A 23,263-nucleotide genomic window follows, 5' to 3' on the forward strand; every position below is an offset into this window, starting at 1 on the left:
ATATTTTGTCATTCAGCTCTTGACAGTGCAGAGGAAAATTATTTAATGCTACATGGGAACAGTTCAATAAACAATCATTTACCCTTTATATAACTTTTTTTTTTTATTCGTTCACGGGATGTGGGAGTCACTGGCGAGGCCAGCATTTATTGCCCATCCCTCATTGCCCTTGAGAAGGTGGTGGTGAGCCGCCTTCTTGAACCGCTGCAGTCTGTGTGATGAAGGTTCTCCCACAGTGCTGTTAGGTAGGGAGTGCCAGGATTTTGACCCAGCGACGACGATGGCACGATGATATATTTCCAAGTCGGGATGGTGTGTGACTTGGAGGGGAACGTGCAGGTGGTGTTGTTCCTATGTGCCTGCTGACCTTGTCCTTCTAGTTGGTAGAGGTCGCGGATTTGGGAGGAGCTGTCGAAGAAGCCTTAGAGAGTTGCTGCAATGCATCCTGTATACTTTATGCATTCCCAAAAGATGTCTTATGGAGAAGGCCCATGATAAGCCAGCTCTTACATTTGCTTTTTCTTTACTTTTAACTGCAGAATATTGGATTATTCATTTTCTTTTACATGTTGTTGCACAATCCCTATTCCCCAGACAAACAGGTAGTCAGCACCCTGGTTCCACTGTCAATTGTGTTGTGTTAATAGAGGCATAAAGTGCCTCACAGGGCTTCTCTGGAATTTTCTTTCAGTCTTTGTCGAGAAGCACCAGTATCTTCTAATCCTATTGATACTTTTCTTGATGGCAGGGGCATGCCTCAGGCCTAGAACTCATCATGTGCCAAATGTAAAATGACATCTTGCAGTTCAGCACCGGTTTCTAGAAAGCTAATTGTAATCAGTAAAGGTGACTGATAATATTGAGGCTAAAATCACAATCTTGCAGATGTGCAGTAAAGTCACTACAACTGTATATCTGAATTTTCTTTTGCTGACTCCCTGAAAATTCAACTTTGCAATACTGATCCAGCTGAAATTTATTTTTTTGCACAGGATACTTACATGTGCTTTCATTCCTCCACCATCGCCTCCCTCCCCAACCCACCCCCCACCCCCCCACACCACCTCCTGTATTTAAGTCCAGCCTTAATTCTACACCTCTACAGACAAGAGACATACAACCTGTTTCTGCTTCGACCAGCTACCAGGTGGCAAGTGATAGTGACCTAGAGAGAGACTCTAATTTTTCCCTCCTGTGTATTCAGAGGCAGCAGCCTCACCCAGCAGCTTACCATCTGGTGCAGCTCGCATCCGGAACGGAGAAAGGTGGAGTTTGAATTATCTTCTAGTTCTTGGTGCTAAGCATCAAAAATGCTCTGCACTTCTACACCCCAACAGTTTAAAATTGTTTATCAGTATCAGTGACGTCAACAGAGAAGGTAGCGCCACAATAACAAGAATCGGGATCAGTCCCTCTCACTATCAGCCCAACACTGGTCAATCCCTGCCCCTGCCCCTCCCAAAAATGTCATGTAGAAATACATTGAGAGAGAGATCAGGACTACCAAATAATGCCCTGCATGATCAGCACCAGTGATGAATGAATAATGCACGCCTGGAATGTAGACATTAGGATTGGGAGTCTCCAGCTACATCACTATCATTTACTAGGGGCGTTCTGGACACATTTTAGAAGATTAGAGAGCCTGGACACACAGCTGGCATTCTGGCAAAACTGAACAAGTTAACCCTTTCATGTTATTAAACCTCAGACACAGACAAAGGATTCACACATCCTGGTATGACTAGGTGTTTCCAAATAAAACTGGTACCAACTTTTAACTAGGGTCTGAATAAAACTGTAGACTAATTAATCTGTTACTGTCCTCGAATAGATGAGTCAATGAGCTAGGAAGAACACTGAACAAACCTAACATTAGAAAAAGAGGTCTTTATCATCATGATTTAAACAAGTAGAGGGAAGGAGTGTGACATCACATTAATATTCTGTCCTTCATCAAACGAATGAAAATCTGGTAATAATAGTTTCTGATGTACATTTCTCTAGTTAAATGATACCAATGAAAAGCACCTACATGACTGGTAATCAGCCAAGATGATCAGTTCAATGGTCAAGTCCCCTAAGTGATTGATTAGCAATCAACTAAAATATTTGAGGTCGTGCTTTGCCCATCCAAACCAGTAGATTTCGGGAAGGTTTTGAGAAAGGTTTACAAAAGGGCAGAAGATTAAAGGAAGTTGTAATGAGCTTTTACAGTGTTGAGTAAAAGTGAGAAAATTAATCGAACAGGAGTAAAACTACAAGAATGTCCCAACTGTTAGTTAATGGCCTTGGATTTTCTAGGCACAGAGAGTGAAATAATAATAACAAAGAGAAATAACATACATGTGAGGTTAGTTAAGCTACGATGAGAAGGAGACAACTGAAGACCACGGAATGAATGACCTCAGATGGCAAATCAAAATAGGCATCACCAGAAGTGAAGCCAAGCATCCCAGAGGAAGGCAGCATTGCCCTATCACATAACAGATAACCTACTACACAGGACAAGGTTGTATATCTTTGACAGAGGGACAGCTTTGATATTGGAAACTTAACTATAATACAACAAATACAGACTGTAAATTCCATCTTGCTAAGCCATACTGTAATTTTGAAAACCGTATGTAATTGTCATACTGTTGATAAGTAAAATCTAACTAATGTTGAGCAATTGTGATACACTTAAATTACTGTTAATGGTGCCTATGATAAACAACAAAGTCCAAATTAATAGTAAATATTCAAATAGTTTAGATAACCTTGTAGCATAGTAGGTACAGCACAGGAGGCCGCCATTCGGCCCATCGTGCCTGTGCCAGACCTTTGACAGAGCTATCCAATTAGTCCCATTCCCCATAGCACTAAGTATTTTCTTTTCAAGTATTTATCCAATTCCCTTTTGAAAGTTACTATGGAATCTGCTTCCACCACCCTTTCAGGCAGTGCATTCAGATCATCACAACTCGCTGCGTATACAAATGTATTCTCATGTCGCCTCTGGCTCTTTTGCCGATCACCTTAAATCGGTGTCCTCTGGTTAACGACCCGTTTGCCACTGGAAACAGTTTCTCCTTATTTAACTCTGTCAAAACACTTCATGATTTTGAACACCTCTATCAAATCTCCCCTTAACCTTCTTTGTTCTAAGAAGAACACCCCCAGCTTCTCCAGTCTCTCCACATAACTGAAGTCCCTTATCCCTGGCACCATTCTAGTAAATCTCTTCTGTACTGTCTCGAAGGCCTTGACATCCTTCATAAAGTGTGGTGCCCATAATTGAACACAATACTCCAACTGAGGTCTAACTAGTATTTTATAAAGGTTTAGCGTAACTTCCTTGCTTTTGTACTCTATACCTCTTAAAAAGCATTTGGGATCCTGGGCTTTATTAACAGCCTTCTCAACTTGTCCTACCACCTTCAAAGATTTGTGTTTGTCCACCCCCAGGTCTCTCTATTCCTGCACCCCTTTTCAATTGTACCATTTAATTTATATTGCCTCCCCTCATTCTTCCTAACAAAATGCATCACTTCACACTTCTCTGCATTAAATTTCATCTGTCATGTGTCCGCCTATTTCACCAGTCTGTCTATGTCCTCCTGAAGTCTGTCACTATCTTCCACATTGTTTACTACATTTGAGTTTAGTTTCATTTGCAAACTTTGAAATTATACCCTCTATACCCAAGTCCAGATCATTAAAAATATCAAAAGCAGCTGTGGTCTTAATACTGACCCCCTGGGGAACACCACTATTTACTTCCCTCCAGTCTGAAAAGCAACCGGTCACCACTATTCTCTGCTTTCTGACCTCCAGCCAATTTTGTATCCATGCTGCCACTGTCCCTTTAATCTCATGGGCTTTAATTTTAACAAGTCTACTATGTGGTACTTTATAAAATGCCTTTTGAAAGTCCATATACACAACATCAACCCCTCATCATCCCTCTCCGTTACTTTACTTCATCAAAGAAGGCGGGTCAGTCAGTGATGGCTTTCAAGGAGGCTGCGGACCTCCATTTTACAAGGTTTTTGGTTTTTAACCCATGGGGGCCGGGATTCCCGGGCCTTCTACTTCACACCACAAGAGGAGGCGAGAAGCGCCGAAACAGCAGACAAGTGCCTTGATAGCACAGCTTGTGAGCCTGGAGGAGCAGGATTGCTTCCCCCAAGCCCACCAAGCCTTCCTGCAGCGACCACACCCCCGCCCCACGATCTCCGACCCCCCCCCCCCGAAGACTGTGCCAACCCTCCACCTGCCATCTAACACTTACCTGCTCCCATCCTCTTCCTTCTTTATCTCCCGTCCAACTAAGACCAGCCCATCAATCAGGCTGACCTGTCGGCCGGGAAACAGTAAAAAAAAATGTCCTTACGTCAAAATCATATGGATGTCTGGGAAATCCATACTTCGGGGTTTCCCATCAGGAATTCCAACCCCCGCCCCCTCCCTTGCTCTCCTGTCCCCCTGCCCAATCTCTTTAGTCATCTAGGGAGTTCTAGCTTTGGATGCCCTTCCTTTCCCCCTTGTAAGGAATATGTCTACTCTGTACCTGAACCTACTCCTCCTTGAAGGCCTCCCATTTTTCTATTACAGTTTTGCCTACCAATTTTTGATTCCAATCCACCTGGACAAGATCCCTTTTTAACTCACTAAAAGTTGCCCTCCTCCAGTTATGTATTTTCACATTTGATTGTTCCTTGTCAGTTTCTATAATTATTCTGAACATTATTATGATCACTTTTCCCTAAATGCTCCCCCACTGAAACACACTCCACCTGCCCCACTTCATTCCCCAGAACTAGATCCAGCACAGTTTCCTTCCTGATTGGGCTGGAAACACAATGTTCCAGAAAATTCTCTTGAACACATTTCAGGAATTCCTCCCCCTCTTTGCCCTTTACACTGTTACTGTCCCAGTCTATATTGGGATAATTGAAGTCCCCCATTATCACTACTCTATAATTCCTGCCTCTTTCCGTAATTTGCCTGCAAATGTTCTCCTCTATCTCCTTCCCACTATTTGGTGGCCTATATAATACACCCAGTAGCGTAACAGCTCCTCTATTGTCCCTTGATTCTAACAAAATAGATTCTGTCCTTGACCCCTCAACTACATCATCCCTTTTCAGTGCTATAATAGTTTCTTTGATCAATACTGCCACCCCCACCTTTCTTTCCATCCCTATCTTTCTTGTATAGCTTGTAGCCAAGAATATTAAGTATCCAATCCTCCCCCTCTTTGAGTCAGGTCTCCATTATTGCCACTATATCATAGTCCCGCTTGGCGACTTGAGCCTGCAACTCACCAACCTTATTTACCACACTACGTGCATTTACATATATGTACTCCAATCTCAGGCTGCCTCGCATTTGCCCCCTATCTAATCCCTCCTATTTCTGAACTATTCTTTATTCGAGTGTTATTTGTCCCACCCAGTCTTCTGTGCACCTTCTTTCTCCTCTCTAATGTTTCATCCTGGTGCCCATCCCCCTGCCAAATTACTTTGAACCTTCCCCCACAGCACCAGGTAACCTCCTCAGCTCTGTTGAGGTGCAACCCGTGCATCTTGAACAGGTCCCTCCTGCCCCAGAACTGGTCCCAATGCCCAAGGAATCTGAAGACCTCCCTCCTGCACCATTCCTCCAGCCACACATTAACCTGTCTTATCCTACTATACCCATACTCGCTAATGCATGAGTCAGGGAGTAATCCAGAGATTACTACCTTTGAGGTCCTGCTTTTTAAGCTTCCTCCCTAGCTCCTGAAACTCTGACTGCAGGACCTCAAGCTTTTTCCTTCCTACGTCATTGGTTCCCATATGGACGATGACTTCTGGCTGTTCCGCTTCCCCTCTCAAAATGTTCTGCACCCTCTCAGTGATGTCCTTTACCCTGGCACCAGGGAAGCAACACACCACGTGGGACTCACGTCGATGGTTGCAGAAACACCTGTCTATCCCACTGACTATCGAATCCCCAACTGCATTCCTTTTGCCCCTCTGTGCAGCTGAATCTCCCACGGTGCTGTGGATTTACTCCTGACTGCACTCCAAGGTGTCAACACCCTCATTGGTATTCAACACTGAATACCGGTTTGAGTGTGCCACACTCCCAGGGGACTCCTGCACTGCCTGCCTGTTCCTCCTACTCTGTCTGGTGGTCACCCACTCCCCCTCCACCTGAACTCCTTGTAGCTGAGGAGTGACCACCTCCTGAAATGTGCTATCCACAAAACTCTCAGCTTCCTGTATGCACTGTAGTGATGCCAGCCGCCCCTCAAGCTGAGAAACCCTGAGCTTGAGCTCTAGCAGTTGGCAGCACTTCCTGCACATATGGTTCTCCAGAACAAAGTGCTCTGGAGTTACCATGTGGCACAGGACGTACATGCGACTGGTCCCAGCTGTCCTGCCATGTTAGCTAACAGTTATTTAAACTTTGTTTAGCTTTAAGGCACTTTGCTGTTTATCTGCCACTAAAACAGTAACCAATGAACTAAATACTTACTGACTTACCCTTAGTGCTCCTCCTGCCTTGTTTTGATTCCTCGTGTGGCTCCCTTTATGCTCCGCTCAGTCTTAGTCTATTGTGCTTTGGTTTAAATCACTTAGCACCCCCTTTCCCATACTCAAATTCCAACACTCACCAAATTCCCACTTGAAAGTCCTCACTCTTAACACTTCACTCCATTAGAGGTTCACTCTGTCTTTCCCAACCTCTGTGCTTTTGCAAAGCTCCTTGTACTATATATATTTCTGACACACTCTAGTTATAGTTGGTTAGTCAACCAACACGATGGCATTAATTATGTTATCACAGATGTTGTTCAATAAAATATTGTTAGTTAATGCACTTCTGTGTCCAACTCCATTTCTTATGACTCTGGCAAGTAAGAGTTAATTACACTTTACTTAGTGCTGCACTGTGAAGCTGTTGTGATTGATATGGGCTGCGCAATGTGGGACAGTCCAACGGCAAGCTAATTTAAGATATCTAAAGGCATGAATGGTAGAATCCAACTCGATTTTCTGATATGCATGTGTTAGGAAAGGGAAAGATTCATCTGACACTCTAAGTAATGTAGATTGCATATTGGGTTTTTAAAATACAACAGTCTGGAAATCCTGAAAAATTTCAACAGCCTCACAATGACCCTGAACTAAATCATAGGGACAGTCATTACAATAATTAGGGCAGGCAACCAGAATCTGGATGCTACCCGAATCTCAGATGGTCACTCAACCACTCCAAGGGGAAGCCCCATACTCTAATTCCGCCAAAGGTTTTCCTTTATATCCAGCAGGGAACATTTGTCCAGCAATTATAAAAGGTAATTGGAGCCTCTGAGATCAATTATCTTTTCAGATTTTTATCTTTGGGCCTTTTGTAGGGATTCAGCACGGCCAGAGGCTCTGCTGAGTCAGCTCATGATACCAACTTCATGAGGCCACCAAAAAAAATGAAAGATACTTCACAAACATGAACTGGCGATCAAATCGCTTCATTGTACAAAATAACACAAGCTGGTCTGCGTAAAGTTGTGAAATCTCTACCTAATTGGGCAGTGCCATGTGGCAAGAGTAGTCTACTCTGCAAACTGCCATTGAGCAGCATAGAGAATTACTGACATCTGCAGGGGAGACCTCAGACACAAGTTGTGGGCACAATTGGAACATCTCTCAGGAATGTTCCCTCTGATGATATTAAGGCATTCGGGTCCACAGTCCCAGATGGAAGACGTTTGGAACACAATCAATGCAGTAGTCATGGAGGGATTCAAAGAACTCTCAGCACTGCTGTGTATTTTCTAGAGTTTAGAAGGTTGAGGGGTGAACTAATTGAGATGTTTAAAATGATAAAGGGATTTGATAGCAATTTCCTCTGGTGGGGAAATTAGAGCTGGGCCATTTAAGAGTGAAATCAGGAAGCATCTTTTCACACAAAGGGTATTGAAAATTTGGAACTCACTCCCCCAGAAGGCTGTGGATGATGGGTCAATTGAAAATTTCAAGATTGGAGATTGATAGATTTTTGTTAGATAAAGGTATCAACGGATATGGATCAAAGGTGGATAAATAGAGTTGAGGTACAGATCAGTCACGATCTGTTTGAAAGTTGGAGCAGGTTCGAGGGGCTGAGTGGGCTACTCCTCTTCCTATGTTCCCATAAGTCTGAAGTCAATTAAAGGTTAGTTTGCACATTGCTAGATGTCTGTAAATATCCATCTCCAGGTCAATCAATAAAGTCTCATACCAACAGCAAATAACCTGTAATGACTGAGCATCTTTCTCTTCTGGCATTTTTTTTTTAAGAATGTTCAGTTGTGATTTGCTGTTTTTTTTAAACAAAGTGTTACAGATGCTCTCATAAAAATAGATAGATGTTTCACATTGAAACTGTCTCATATCAATATTTTCAGAGGATATGTTGCTGGGGGGTGTCTAGAAAATCACTGTAGAACTAGAATGGTGGAAAATCCTGTTTACTTAATCTGGAAAGTTAAGCCAGTATATTCCTTTCAAGTTTCTGCAATTTTTCCATTGGGGGATGGCCTACATCCTAGGGGCTTAAAAGGTGTGGCTGCAGAGATAGTGGATGCATTGATTTTGATCTTCCAGAATTCCCAAGATTCTAGAACAATCCCATGGATTGGAAGGTAGCAAATGTTCAAGAAAGGAGGCAACTATAGGCCAGTTAGCCTGACACCAGGAGTAGGGAAAATGCTAGAATTTATTATCGTGGATGCGGTAACAAAGCACTTAAATATTTATAATATGATTAGGCAGAGTCAACACGGTTTTATAAAAGGGAAATTGTGTTTGACAAATCTATTAGAGTTTTTTGAGGGTGTGACTAGCAGGGCAGATAAGGGGGAAACCAGTGGATGTAGTCTATTTGGATTTTCAAAAGGCATTCAATAAGGTGCCACACAAGGGGTTGTTATACAAGATTGGGGCTCATGGGATTGGGGGTAATATATTAGCATGGATTGAGGATTGGTTGACAAACAGAAAACAGACAGTAGGAATAAATGGGTCATTCTCAGGTTGGCAGGCTGTAACTAGTGGGGTGCCGCAAGGATCAGTGCTTGGGCCTCAGCTATTTACAATCTATACCAATGACTTAGATGAGGGGACAGAGTGTAATGTATCCAAGTTTGCTGACGATACAAAGCTAGGTGGGAAAGTAAGCTGTGAGGAGGACGCAAAGAGGCTACAAAGGGATATAGACAGGTTAAGAGATTTGGGAAAGAAGGTGACAGATAGAGTATAATGTGGGGAAATGTGAAATTATCCACATTGGTAGGAAGAATAGAAAAGCAGAATATTTTTTAAAAGCTGAGACTAGTAAATATTGGTATTCAGAGGGATTTGGGTATCCTTGTACACAAATCACAGAAAGTTAACATGCAGGTACAGCAAGCAATTAGGAAAGCAAATGGTATGTTATACTCCACCCCCTTGCAATAAAGGCTAAGAATAAGGAAGTCTTGCTGCAATTATGTAGGGCCTTGGTGAGACCACACCTGGAGTACCGTACACAGTTTTGGTCTCCTTACCTAAGAAAGGATATACTTGCCTTAGAGGCGGTGCAACGAAGATTCACTAGATTAATTCCTTAGATGAGCAAGTTGTCCTTTGAGGAGGTTGAGTAGAATGGGCCTATATTCTCTAGAATTTAGAAGAATAAGAGGTGATCTCATTGAAATGTATAAAATTCTGAGAGGGCTTGACAGGGTAGATGCTGATAGGCTGTTTCGCTTGGTGGGAGAGTCTAGAATTAGGGGTCATAGTCTCAGGATAAGGGGTCGGCCATTTAAGACTGAGATGAGGAAAGATTTCTTCACTCAGAGGGTTGTGAATTTCTGGAATTCCCTACCCCAGAGGGCTGCAGATGCTCAGTCGTTCAAGGCTGAGATAGATAGATTGATTTTTGGACCCTAAGGGAATCAAGGGATATGGGGATAGAGTGGGTACCTAGGAACACAGGAAGATAGGACATTTAGTCCCTCGAGCCTGTTCTACCATTCAATGAGATCATGGCTGATCTGTGACCTAACTCCATATCCCTTAATACCTTTGGTTAATAAAAATCTATCAATCTCAGATTTAAAATTAACAATTGAGCTAGCATCAACTGCCATTTACCGAAGAGAGTTCCAAACTCCTACCACCCTTTGCATTTAGAAGTGTTTCCTAACTTCACACCTGAAATTCCTGACTCTAATTTTTATGCTATGTCCCTTAGTCCTAGACACCCCAACCAGCAGAAATCGTTTCTCTCTATCTACCCCATCAATTCCCCTTAATATCTTGAAAACTTCGATCAAATGACCCCTTAATCTACTAAATTCCAGGGAATAAAACCCTAGTTTGTGTAATCTCTCCTCGTAATTTAACCCTTGGAGTCCAGGTATCATTCTAGTAAATCTACGCTGCACTCCCTCCAAGGCCAATATATCCTTCCTACGGTACGGTGCCCAGAACTGAACACGGTACTCCAGGTGTGGTCTAACCAGGGCTTTGTATAGCTGTAGCATAACTTCTTCCCCCTTGTATTCTAGTCCTCTAGATATAAAGGCCAGCCTTTTTTGATTATTTTCTGTACCTGTCCATGACATTTTAATGATCTATGTACATGGACACCTAAGTCTCTTTGGATCTCCACTGTTTTGAGCTTTTCACCATATAGAAAGTACTCTGGTCTAACTTTTTAGGTCCAAAGTGGATGACCTCACACTTGCCTACATTGAAATCCAATTGCCACAGTTTGCCCACTGACTTAATCTATTAATATATCTTTGTAATTTTATGCTTCCATCTACACTGCTTACAATGCTGCCTATCTGTGTCATCAGCAAACTTGGATATGTGGCCCCTTATCCTGTCATCTAAGTCGTTAATAAATACAGTGAATAGTTGAGGCCCCAACACAGATCCCTGTGGAGCACCACTAGTCATATCCTGTCAATCTGAGTACCTGTCCATTGTCCCTACTCTCTGTCTCCTGCTGCTCAGCCAATTTCCTAACCAGTTCAATAATTTGCTCTCAATTCCTGGAGCTTCAACGTTAGCTAACAGTCTCATGAGGGACTTTATCAAATGCATTCTGGAAGTCCATATAAATAACATCTATAGACATTCCCCTGCCCATTACTTTGTGGAGTTGAGGTAGAAGATCAGCGAAGCTGGATTGAAGGGCCATATGGCCTACTCCTGCCTCTATTTCTTAAGTTTTTATAGTTAAAACCTCCAACAAATCAACATAATAAACTTCTATCACTTTCCCTCTAAGGTAAACCCGTACTGCACCAGCAGATAACAAAAAAAAAGCCCATTATTGAAGAACTGTTAAATGCAGATTTCATTGCTTTGTAAGTAATGGACAGTTTGAACAAAATCTCAACTGTAGAAAACTAGCTGCCAAGCTAGATATTTTTGATTAATTCCATAAGAATTTCAAAAGTCTCCATATATTAATATAGTACTGGAGTAATTATAATAACCATATAATTGTTATTATAACGTTTTTATAATAAGCATGCCAAAATCCTATCTAGATTAGCACTGGAAGTAAATATTCCCAAAGGAAAATAAGTGGTACCTGTGTCACGTGACTGAGGTTGGTCCCAATACCTACAAATAAAACATTTGTCCTCAAAAATTAACTCCATTAGCATTTATCCATGCAAATACTAAACATTGCTGACTGAATAATCATTTGATTTCCCATTGCTTTACACAGATCACAGAGTTCATCTGATCAAAATTGCCCATTGGCAGACATTGCAGTCCTCAGTCTTGTGTATATTTCTTGATTGTATTCTGGGCTATCATTTCAGCACAACAGTGCAATAAATAGTAGCTGTGCCATATTTTAAGACTGACAGCATCCTCTTGCCAGTCTGCTGAATGTTAAAGCAGCACCATGCTTAAGAAAATAATTTCTTTTTAAAAATACATATGGTGTCGCAAAACGCATCATTCTTGATGTAATTATGATTAAAAAAAAGTTTGCCAAAAACTTCTCAGTAACGTAGTGCTCATTTAACTATCCATTAGTCAGTCTTTTTAGAACTTAGCCAAACTGATCTCAGTTATAGCATTAATAAGGGTGCTACAATTGACCAAGCTAATGAGGAAAACCAGGGTTCCTGCTCCTGATTGCTATCCAATGGCCCATGCCAGAAGTACATGTGTGGTGCAAGGTCAGTATTTGTGGAGTTGTACCCCAACAGGGAGTCAGGAGCCTTCAGGAGAGAGGGGGAGGGGAGAAAATTAGTGTGAATTTCACTCCCCCTCCTCTCCTGTGCTGGCTCATGTTGTGGTATATCTGAGTGCCAGCAGTCCTTAGGTACTTCACCCAATTGGCCATTTTTCATCAATGTTGGTATGCTATGCAACTAAAGGTTACATCACAAACAAACATAATCCTGTTCTCACCTGACAACAAGACACACACTTAAAAGCCTGCAATTTAAAGGAATGGCCAACTTGTCACTGGATATTTACTAGAAATATCCCCTGCTTTTTCCCCTTCCTAGCCTGGGGGAGAACATTATGTCCAATTGTAAATCCTACCGCTATCCTGGCTAACTTAACATAGGCCAGGGATTGATCCTGGAATCTTCTTATTCTGCATGGTTTAGTGCCATACAAAACAGTGGATTTACCCACTAAACTATCAAGGGAGTGAGTCAGTATTTTAGATTTGAAGTATTTTGAACCTTATATCTTGTGCTGACATATCTTTGGTACACAGTCTGTCAATATTTCCTTTATCTACCTACATTCATTGATTGTAAATGTTCCACGGTGTACTTTGTATTGCATGTGGTACAATACCCAATTGATGGAGCGAATTTTTTACACTGAACCTGTACTTTACAAGAACTTATTGATAATATTCTTCAGAAGCTACATCAACTATGGAACAAGTTGCCGGCAAGGTGTTGAATCCATGCTCATGTCAACTCCCTTACAATTGACCTAAAACATTATTAAAAATTAGAATTACTCGTGCTTCAGACACTCCATGAGAATGTGTTCTCCCCAGGAACATGTTGTTTTGTACATAGAATATACACTGCAAAAGGAATAAGACCACGCATAAAACTGTACATAGGGAAAAAAGGATTTGCATACATCTCATCTGCATGCAAATAGTTTTGACTCTACTTGTATTCAAACTGTCAGTGAGCCATGCACTCTGCCAGGTGCATAGATAATACTGCAGATAATAACCTTTAAAAGGGGGACTGTCATCAGGAATATCTACTTCGCGAAAATTAATGCTGTAAACTAAGTTCCTTTTTTCCATATCCAAGAAGGCAGCAGTATCTGAATCAGAGAAGATCTTTACAGTGATTTGTTTTATATGAATGTTAATGGGATGGTCATCATAAAAAGCTCCTATATGAAGACTGCCATAGATTATCATCAATACAATTCATCCTCAAAGACTATCAAGTAAACCTCCAGAATATTCATCCATTTTCACATATCCACATTCCAACCCGTGCTGCTGTTCTCCAAACATTCCCCTTTTCCCAGCAGCATGGGAATCATTGTATACCATGGAGTACTTGATCACCTCTGTTCATACCTAGCTGCAGTTCTGTTCCAAACCAGATGTTTATTAAACTCCTCTTTTAAGGAATTAATCAAGTCAGCATCTACTGCTTTTGCTGGGAGACTGTTCCAAATATCCACCATTTTTAGGAAAAACTTATTTCTAACCTTACTTGCGGTTTGCTAATTTTAAACCTATTAGTTCAGTGCCTATAAACTATATTAAATGGCCTACTTAATTCATCGCTATCTGCATCTCTCAGCATTTTAAACACCTATATCATGTCCCCTCAAATTTCTTTTCTCCAATTAAAACAAATTCAGCTCTGTGAATTGCTCCTCATAACGTAAATACCTCAACCATCCTTGTTACTCTTCTCTGAACCCTCTCAATGCATCGATGTCCTTATAAAGGCAAAGTACCTTAAACTGCAAACAATGTTCCAAATGTGGCCTTAGAAACACCAACTTTCCATATTTAGTAGAGACCATTGTTTTTTTAAAAAATAAACCTTTTAAATAAACTTGGAGGCTTAAAGTTCACTCAGTTTCTGTGAGTCTACACTGTGAACCAGAGAGGTGAATCTGCATTGTTACATGCAGTTCTTAGTCAAAGGAACAGCAATGAAGTTGAGTTTATTAAACTCCTCTTTTAAGGAATTAATCAAGTCAGCATCTACTGCTTTTGCTGGGAGACTGTTCCAAATATCCACCATTTTTAGGAAAAACTTATTTCTAACCTTACTTGCAGTTTGCTAATTTTAAACCTATTAGTTCAGTGCCTATAAACACCAGGAAATGTTCTATTTCATTGTGGCAAAGGCCTTCTGTATCTGGGCAGGTTAGAGTTTGCTGGGTTGTTTCTTTCCCTTAAGTAATACTGTTAAAATTTCATGCCATTGACCTATTGGGAAAGGAATACTATAGGATAAGGGTTGTTTCCCTTGATCCTCATTGGAGGCTGTAAACCATTAAAAATTAAAATTCAGTTTTCCATCAAAATCTTTTTTGCAATGACACTATTGAACATATCCCATGGACATCCCAAACAATCCATCAGATATCTGGAAAATTGTTATCCATAATTAATAACTTCAGTCAATAAATTTAAGGTGAAAAATAGTGGCAATTACTTCTAATTGGTGAGACTTGTTAGGAAAGATTCTGCACCAGTACTCAGCAAATGCACCTATGCATTCCAAATGTGTGGTTTGCAGAATCAGCCCCATGTAATTAGCACTACTGCTCATGTGGAGGATAAACATCAACACAGACTGGTTGCGCTGAACAGTCTGTTTTTCTGTTGTAATTTCTATGTAATTCTATGTATAACTCTCACCTCAATCAGAACGCTGTGGGTTCAAGACCCACTCCAGAGACATGAGCCTTTAATCTAGGCTGACATTTCAGTGTCGTACGGAAGGAGTGTTACACTGTCGTAAGTGTTGCCTTTTGGACAAGATATTAACCTGATGCTCTGTCTGCAGGTGTAGATAGAAATAAAAGTTCTTGGTGCTTTTTTGAAGATGAGCAGGGAATTGCCCTGGTGTCGTAGCCAATGTTCATCCCTCAACCAACACCACCAAAACAGATTAACGGGCCATTCATCTTATTGCTGTTTATGAGACCTTGCTGTGTGCAAATTGGTTGCTGTATTTGCCTACATAACATCAGTGACTGTACTTCATAGAATGGAACGGGAGACAACGGTGAGTATAAACAAAGTTGTGAAACTGAACGAGCGGCATGAGAGCAGAATCAAAAAATCAAGCAAAAGTCAAAAGGTGACGTCAGAGGACACGAAGGCGCAACGAGGGTAAGTCAATAAGTATTTAGTTTATTGATTAGTTTTTTTTAGTGGTTATTGTTCTTAGTGGTGGATGTCTTTAGTGGTTGGTTAGTGTTTGTAGTGTTAGCTAAACAGTAAATTGCCTCAAAGCTAAACAAATAGTTTAAATAACTGTTAGCTAGCATGGCAGGACAGCTGGGGCCTGTCGCATGCACATCCTGTGCCATGTGGGAACTCCAGAACACTTTGTGTGTCCTGGAAAACTATGTTTGCAGTAAGTGCTGCCAACTGCTCGAGCTCAAAGTTTCTGAGCGTCACTACAGTGCATACGGGAAGCTGAGTTTTGTGGAAAGCATGTTTCAGGAGGTGGTCACCCCGCAGCTACAGAGAGTTCAGGCGAAGAGGTAGTGGGTGACCACCAAACAGACTAGGAGGAACAGAAAGGAAGTGCAGGAGTCCCCTGGGAGTGTGGCACTCACAAACCTGTATATAGGGTTGAATATCAATGGGGGTGTTGACACCTTGGAGAAGTACAGTCAGGAGCAAATCCATGGCAACATGGAAGACTCAGTTGCACAGGGGGCACAAGAAATGCAGTTGTTATAGGGGATTCGACAGTCAGGGGGATAGACAGGCGTTACTGCAACCACCGACGAGAGTCCCGCATGGTGTGTTAAATCCCTGGTGCCAGGGTAAAGGTAATCATTGAGGGTGCAGAACATTTTGAGGGGTGGGGAGGGGTTGGGCCGGAGGGGAACAGACAAAAGTCATGGTCCACGTGGGAACCAATGACATAGGAAGAGGGTTCAGGTCCTGGAGTCAGAATTCCAGGAGCTAGGGAGGAAGTTAAAAAGCAGGACCTCAAAAAAGGTAGTAATCTCTGGATTACTCCAAGTGCCACGCATTAGTGAGTATAGGAATAGTAGGTTAAGACAGGTTAATGCCTGGCTGGAGGGAGGGCTTCAGATTCCTGGGGCATGAGGGATCTGTTCAAGATGGACGGGTTGCACCTTAACAGATCTGGGACCAATGTCCTCGCGGGAAGGTTAACTAGTGCTGTGGGGGAGGGTTTAAACTAATATGGCAGGGGGGTGGGCACCAGAATGAAACATTATAGAAGAGAAGCTAGGTGCACAGAGGACTGGGAGGGACAAATAGAACTAGAATAAAGAATAGTTCCGAAATAAGATGTTTTAGACGGTGGGGGGGGGGGGGGTGGGAAGAAATGCGAGGCGGTCTAAGATGAGTTTGGAGTGCATGTGCGTTAATGCATGGTAAATAAATTTGGTGAGCTGCAGGCTCAAGTCGTCACATGGGACTATGATTATAGTGTCAATAACAGAGATCTGGCTCAAAGAGGGGAGGAATGGGTACTTAATATTCCTGGCTATAAGGTGTTCAGGAAAAATAGGGAAGGAAAGAAAAGAGTGGGCCTGGCAGAATTGATCAAAGAAACTACTATAGCACCGGAAAAGACTGATGTAATTGAGGGGGTCAAAGACAGAATCCATTTGGTTAGAATTAAGGAACAATACAGGAGCTACTGGGTGTATACTATAGGCCACCAAATAGTGGGAAGGAGATAGAGGAGCAAATTTGCAGGCAAATTACAGAACAATGCAAGAACTAGGTAGTGATAATGGGGGACTTCAATTATCCCAATATAGACTGGGACAGTAACAGTGTAAAGGGCAAAGAAGGGAGGAATTCCTGAAATGTATACAAGTGAACTTTCTTGATCAGTGCATTTCCAGCTCAGCAAGGAAGGAAGCAGTACTGGATCACGTTCTGGGGAATGAAGTGGGTCAAGTGGAGTAGGTTTCTGTGGGGGAGCATTTAGGGAACAGTGATCATAATATCATTAGGTTTAGGATAGTTATGGAAAAGGAAAAGGAGCAACCAAATGTGAAAATACTTAACTGGAGGGCGGCTAATTTCAGTGCATTAAAAAGGGATCTTGCCCTGGTGGATTGGAATCAAAAATTGGTAGGCAATACAGTAATTGAACAATGGGAGTCCTTCATGGAGGAGACGGTTCGGGTACCATAAGGAAAAGGTTCAAACCCCATTTTAAGATTGTGAACCGAAGACCTACTGGACGACTCAAAATAAATGGTTAACCAGTCCCTTTAAGGATTTGAACATTCACTTGGATAGTACATTTGAAAGTAAAGGGTTAACTCGCCCTTTGACATTACAATTGGACATCAAAATAAAACTACAAAAGCAGCAACGTACAAAAACTTCAACAAGCTGTGATTTTCAATAACAACTGATAAGCGCAAAAGACAGAAGCTTTCATCACCTTCTAGAAGCTTTGAGAGAGTTTGAACCAGTCTTCGGTTCTCATAACAAGTGTAAAGTTCACACAGCTGATAAGAAGACAGCTATAGAGAAGCTTCGAGATGATTCTAATAACGTTGGTTCTCATCTTTGATACTCAACAACCACCTGGTTCTCAAAACAAAAAAAGAGCTTGTTAAATGTACCTGGATTCACACGGAGAAGATGATACAGTGGATTCACAAGTTCTTGACTGATCCAACCAACTGCCCATCATAAATGCTACGATGGGTGAGTGGCCAAACTGGGTCTTCTCATAACTTGGATCACACCCTATTAACTAAGAATCATATAAAAGACAAGACATCGTAGAAGCTTCAACAGTCAACAGTTGCAGGAGCAACAGTTGAACAACTACTGCAGTCAGAGCGCCTCCAACAATGATGAGAAGACAAAGAACCTCGATACATCACTTCTAAACTTTGACAAGACGACAAAGAACCTCGATACATCACTTCTAAACTTTGACGAGAAGACAAAGAACCTTGACATATCACTCCACACATCACTCGATGCAGCAATCACCCAACATTCGACACAGCAATCACTGCAGCAATCTAGACCTAGTAATCCACGTATTGATTGATTTGCTTCATGCTTAAGTGTGCACTTTTTAAATCATTAAAAAATCAATTTGATTAATGAAACCGTCGTGTAAGAGTGTCTTTGTCTGAACTATTGTCCAGGTCCACGAATCACTGGGAAGAACCCATTTCCCTCCAGTACAGAGCAGACACTTTCCCATGAAGGGGAAAGGAAGGGCATCCAAAGCTTGAACTCTCAGGATGACTAATGATATAGAGATTAAAATGAAATGGAAAAAGGAGGCTTATGGCAAATGTAAGGTTCATAATACAGTAGAGAACCAAGCTGAATACAGAAAGTACAGAGGAGAGCTAAAAAGGGAAGAAGAGGGGAAAAGAGAAAGTATGAGAATAGATTAGCAGCTAACATAAAAGGGAACCCAAAAGTCATTTATAAACATATAAAAGGGTAGTCAAAGGAAGAATGGGACCAATTAGGGACAAAATGGAGATCTTCTTGTGGAGGCAGAGGGCATGGCTGGTACTAAATGAATACTTCGCGTCAGTCTTCACTAGAGAAGAGGATGCTGCCGTTGTAGCAGTAAAGGAGGAGGTAGTAACGATACTGGATAAGATCAAAATAGATAAAGAGGGGGTGCTTAAAAAATTGGCAATTGTAAACAATTTAACAACACCAAGTTATAGCCCAACGATTTTATTTGAAATTTACAAGCTTTCGGAGGCTTCCTCCTTCCTCAGGTAAATGTCAGGAACTCCTCGAAGCCTACGCATTTATAAATCACAGAACAATACATGGTGATTACAGATAGTCTTTGCAACTGCCCGTTGCCAAGGCAATCACCGTGTTCAGACAGAGAGGTGTTACCTACAGAGCCCCCGAATATACAGTCAACCAGAGCGGAGTGGAGCGGAGAAACTACGCCATGTTCTCCGCAGCCTTCAACATGTCATCAATGACGAACACCTCGCTATGGCCATCCCCACACCTCCACTACTCGCCTTTAAACAGCCACCCAACCTCAAACAGACTATCGTTCGCAGCAAATTACCCAGCTTTCACGAGAACAGCGTCCACGACACCACACAACCCTGCCACGGTAACCTCTGCAAGACATGCCAGATCATCGACACAGATACCACCATCACACGAGAGGACACCACCCACTAGGTGTATGGTTCATACTCCTGTGACTCGGCCAACGTTGTCTACCTCATATGTTGCAGGAAAGGATGCCCCAGAGCATGGTACATTGGCGAGACCATGCAGACACTGCGACAACTGATGAACGGACACCGCGCAACAATCGCCAGACAGGTGGGTTCCCTCCCAGTCGGGGAAGACTTCAGCAGTCAGGGACATTCAGCCACCGACCTTCGGGTAAGCGTACTCCAAGGTGGCCTTCGAGACACACGACAACGCAAAATCGTCGAGCAGAAATTGATAGCCAAGTCCCGCACCCATGAGTACGGCCTCAACCGGGATCTTGGGTTCATGTCACGCTACATGTAAGCCCACCAGCGAACAAAAGCTATCTGTTTTTAATATAACGGGTCATTTGCTGGCTTTCTCTGCCTTCCGGATGTTTCTGCCCCTCTCTCTCTCGTTTTTTTTTCTGTTTGTTTTTTTTTTGTTGACTGTATATTCGGGGGCTCTGTAGGTAACACCTCTCTGTCTGAACACGGTGATTGCCTTGGCAACGGGCAGTTGCAAAGACTACCTGTAATCACCATGTATTGTTCTGTGATTTATAAATGCGTAGGCTTTGAGGAGTTCCTGACATTTACCTGAGGAAGGAGGACGCCTCCGAAAGCTTGTAAATTTCAAATAAAATCGTTGGACTATAACTTGGTGTTGTAAAATTGTTTACAATTGTCAACCCCAGTCCATCACCGGCATCTCCACATCATAAAAAATTGGCAGTATTCAAAGTAAAAAAGTCACCTGGTCCAGATGGGAAGCATCCTAGGTTACTGAGGGACACAAAGGTGGAAACTGCGTCCAATCCTCCTTACATATAGAGGCTGTGGCAGAGGACAGGAGGATTGCAAATGTTACAACCCTGTTCAAAAAAAGGGAGTGTGATAAACTTGGCAATTACAGGTCAGTCAGCCTAACATCGGTGGTGGGGAAACTTTGAGAGACAATAATCCAGGACAAATTGGCATTTGGAAAAGTATGGGCTAATAAACAAAAGTCAGCACAGATTTGTTAAAGGAAAATCATGTTTGACTAACTTGATTTGAGTTCTTTGATGAAGTAACGGAGAGGGTTGATGAGGGTAGTGCGGTTGATGTTGTGTATATGGACTTTCAAAAGGCTTTTGATAAAGTACCACATAATAGACTTGTTACAAAATTAAAGCCCATGGGATTAAAGGGACAGTGGCAGCGTGGATACAAAATTGTCTAAGGGACAGAAAGCAGAGAATAGTGGTGAACGGTTGTTCTTCAGACTGGAGGGAAGTATACAGTGGTGTTCCCCAGGGGTCAGTATTAGGACCACTGCTCTTTTGGATATATTTTAATGGCCTGGACTTGGGTATAGAGGGTATAATTTCAAAATTTGTAGATGACACGATACTCAGAAATGAAGTAATCAATGCGAAGGATAGTTTAGGGGGACATAGGCAGACTGGTAAAATGGGTAGACACATGGCAGATGAAATTTAACACAGAAGTGTGAAGTGATATATTGCCTTTCCTACCAAAATGTAACTAAATGGTACAATTTTAAAGGGAGTGCAGGAACAGAGAGTCCTGGGGGTGTATGTATACAAATCTTTGAAGGTGGCAGGAGAAGTTGAGAAGGCTGTTAAAAAAGCATATAGCATCCTGGGCTTTATTAATAGAGGCACAGAGTACAAAGGCAAGGAAGTTATGCTAAACCTTTATAAAACATTGGTTAGGCCTCAGCTGGAGTATTGTGTTTAATTCTGGGCACCACACTTTAGGAAGGATGTCAAGTCCTCAGAGAGGGTGCAGAAGAGATTTACTGGAATGGTACCAGGGATGAGGGACTTCAGTTATGTGGAGAGACTTGAGAAGCTGGGGTTGTTCTCCTTGGAACAGAGAAGGTTAAGGGGAGATTTGATAGAGGTGTTCAAAATCATGAACGGTTTTGACAGAGTAAATAAGGAGAAACTGTTTCCAGTGACAGAAGGGTCGGTAACCAAAGGACACAGATTTAAAGGTGATCGGCAAAAAAGCCAGAAGCGACTTGAGGAAATATTTTTTTTGAAACGCAATTCCAGATCTGGAATGCACTGCCTGAAATGGTGGTGGAAGCAGATTCAATTGTAACTTTCAAAAAAGGGAATTAGATAAATACTTGAAGCGGAAAAATTTACAGGCCTATGGGGAGAGAACAGGGGAAATGGGACGAATTGCATAGCTCTTTCAAAGAGCCAGCACATGCACGATGGGCCGAATGGCTTCCTCCTGTGCTGCACCTATGAATTCATTGGCTGTGAAATGCATTGGGGTATCCTGAGGACGTGAAAGACACTATATAAATGCAAGTTATTTCTTTAAAGTGCATTCAACGCTGTTGTCTTAGGATCTACTTAGACATTTACCCACAGTAAATACATCAGCGTTGGTCTTAAAAGGGGCAAGGCAGGCGAGGTAAGCATCTATACATTTCAGCACAGGTGATCAGCTAGTGTTCTTATATATTTTGCCACCACTGCCAACATACTATGAATATTTATATCATTGTATTAATTATTTGCGTTTGTTAGCATTCACAACTATCACGGTCAATTATCCCAGTTAACCTGTCAGGGCTCAACAGTCTTTGCTTTCTGAGGTCCAAGATAGGGATTGTTTATTTATTTCTGGGTATTGTTATTGACCGCTCTAGAATTACAGCATTTGCAAAGATGAAAATCAATGCTAACATCTGAAATTCATATGCAAGTTTCCTACGCAGCCACTGAACATGGACTCTGCAGCTCCCAAAAAATTCAGAAGAGCACTGGACATATACCAACCATCACCACAAGCATATTCTTCCTAATTGTCTGGATGACCAGAGGTCACTGAGTTCTTATCCAATACTAAACTGCCAGACCTCCTAATGTTAATTTTATTTAATGAAAATATTCCCTTAAAACCACATACTTTTGTTGCTGTGGCTCCAGTCACAGATACCCACATCAACTGGTGTAATTTGTAAAATAGTATTCAGGTGCATGATGCAATGGTGGGACAGATAAAGTGAATCAATGCATGTGTGGTGCAAGGTTTTTGCAAGACATGTGCTTGCAAAATGGTTCAAGTTTGGATTTCTGCAAATAAACTCAAAAGCCTATATTTAACAATATTGACACAGCTTAGACTGGAATGGCTAGTGGTTGGTTTTAAATAGGCTTAAATGGAAGTGTATTGTTTGCACATAATTTTCTACGGCTAACTCGTTTGCATTCTTCAGGTGCAGATTTGGCTGAGTGCAGGGAGCAAACCAGTAATGGGTGTGCAAAATTGCATGTAAGTGAAATTTGGAAGCAAAGACAATTAAAGGGGAGAAGCTGAATAAGGCAATAAAAATTCTAATTACTTTTGGAAATGCTCAGAAGCCACTCTAGAATTTGTATAAGATCTGTAAATCTAACCCATTGTTTAATCTCTACAACAGAAACAAAAGTTTAAAATTCTCAGTGATTTCCTCTGTACTTCAAGATCTATGGAGGTGCAGTTACACAGCATGCAAGAGATTGTGCCACAGATGCTGGCATGTGGGTTTGCTCTAGTGAAGCTCTACATGGTAACCTAAGGATCTTAGCCATGTCACTATGCAGGTCAGTTGCTTACACATAGTGAGAAGAAAGTCTTCCCTGGGCCACTATCACATCTTATGACATTGTGGCTTGTTTCAGAGCAACACTGTTGGAATTCTGGGAGCAGGTCAGTTATCAACAGTCAATCATGTAGAGAATGGAGGAAGAGGAGGGGAATACAGTTACTTTAAATAAAAACAAGTGATTCTCATTCTCCATAACAATGGTGGAAAA

The 23,263-nt window shown here is 41.8% G+C and overlaps 1 protein-coding gene across 3 annotated transcripts in view; it reads right to left on the reverse strand.

The window, feature by feature from the left end:
* Window positions 1-23,263, reverse strand: part of LOC137320893 (multiple C2 and transmembrane domain-containing protein 1-like) — a 603,286-nt gene that overhangs the window by 574,640 nt on the left and 5,383 nt on the right. Inside the window, exon 1 of one of the 3 annotated variants that reach the window (XM_067982856.1) lies at window positions 17,669-17,686. The exons of the other annotated variants lie outside the window; for them this stretch is intronic. The gene's annotated coding sequence lies outside the window, so the exon portion shown is untranslated. Of the gene's footprint in view, window positions 1-17,668; window positions 17,687-23,263 lie in introns of those variants that run through there. 3 annotated transcript variants of the gene reach the window in all.

The sequence above is a fragment of the Heptranchias perlo genome, chromosome 4 (assembly GCF_035084215.1).
Source record: "Heptranchias perlo isolate sHepPer1 chromosome 4, sHepPer1.hap1, whole genome shotgun sequence".
Taxonomy (NCBI): domain Eukaryota; kingdom Metazoa; phylum Chordata; class Chondrichthyes; order Hexanchiformes; family Hexanchidae; genus Heptranchias; species Heptranchias perlo.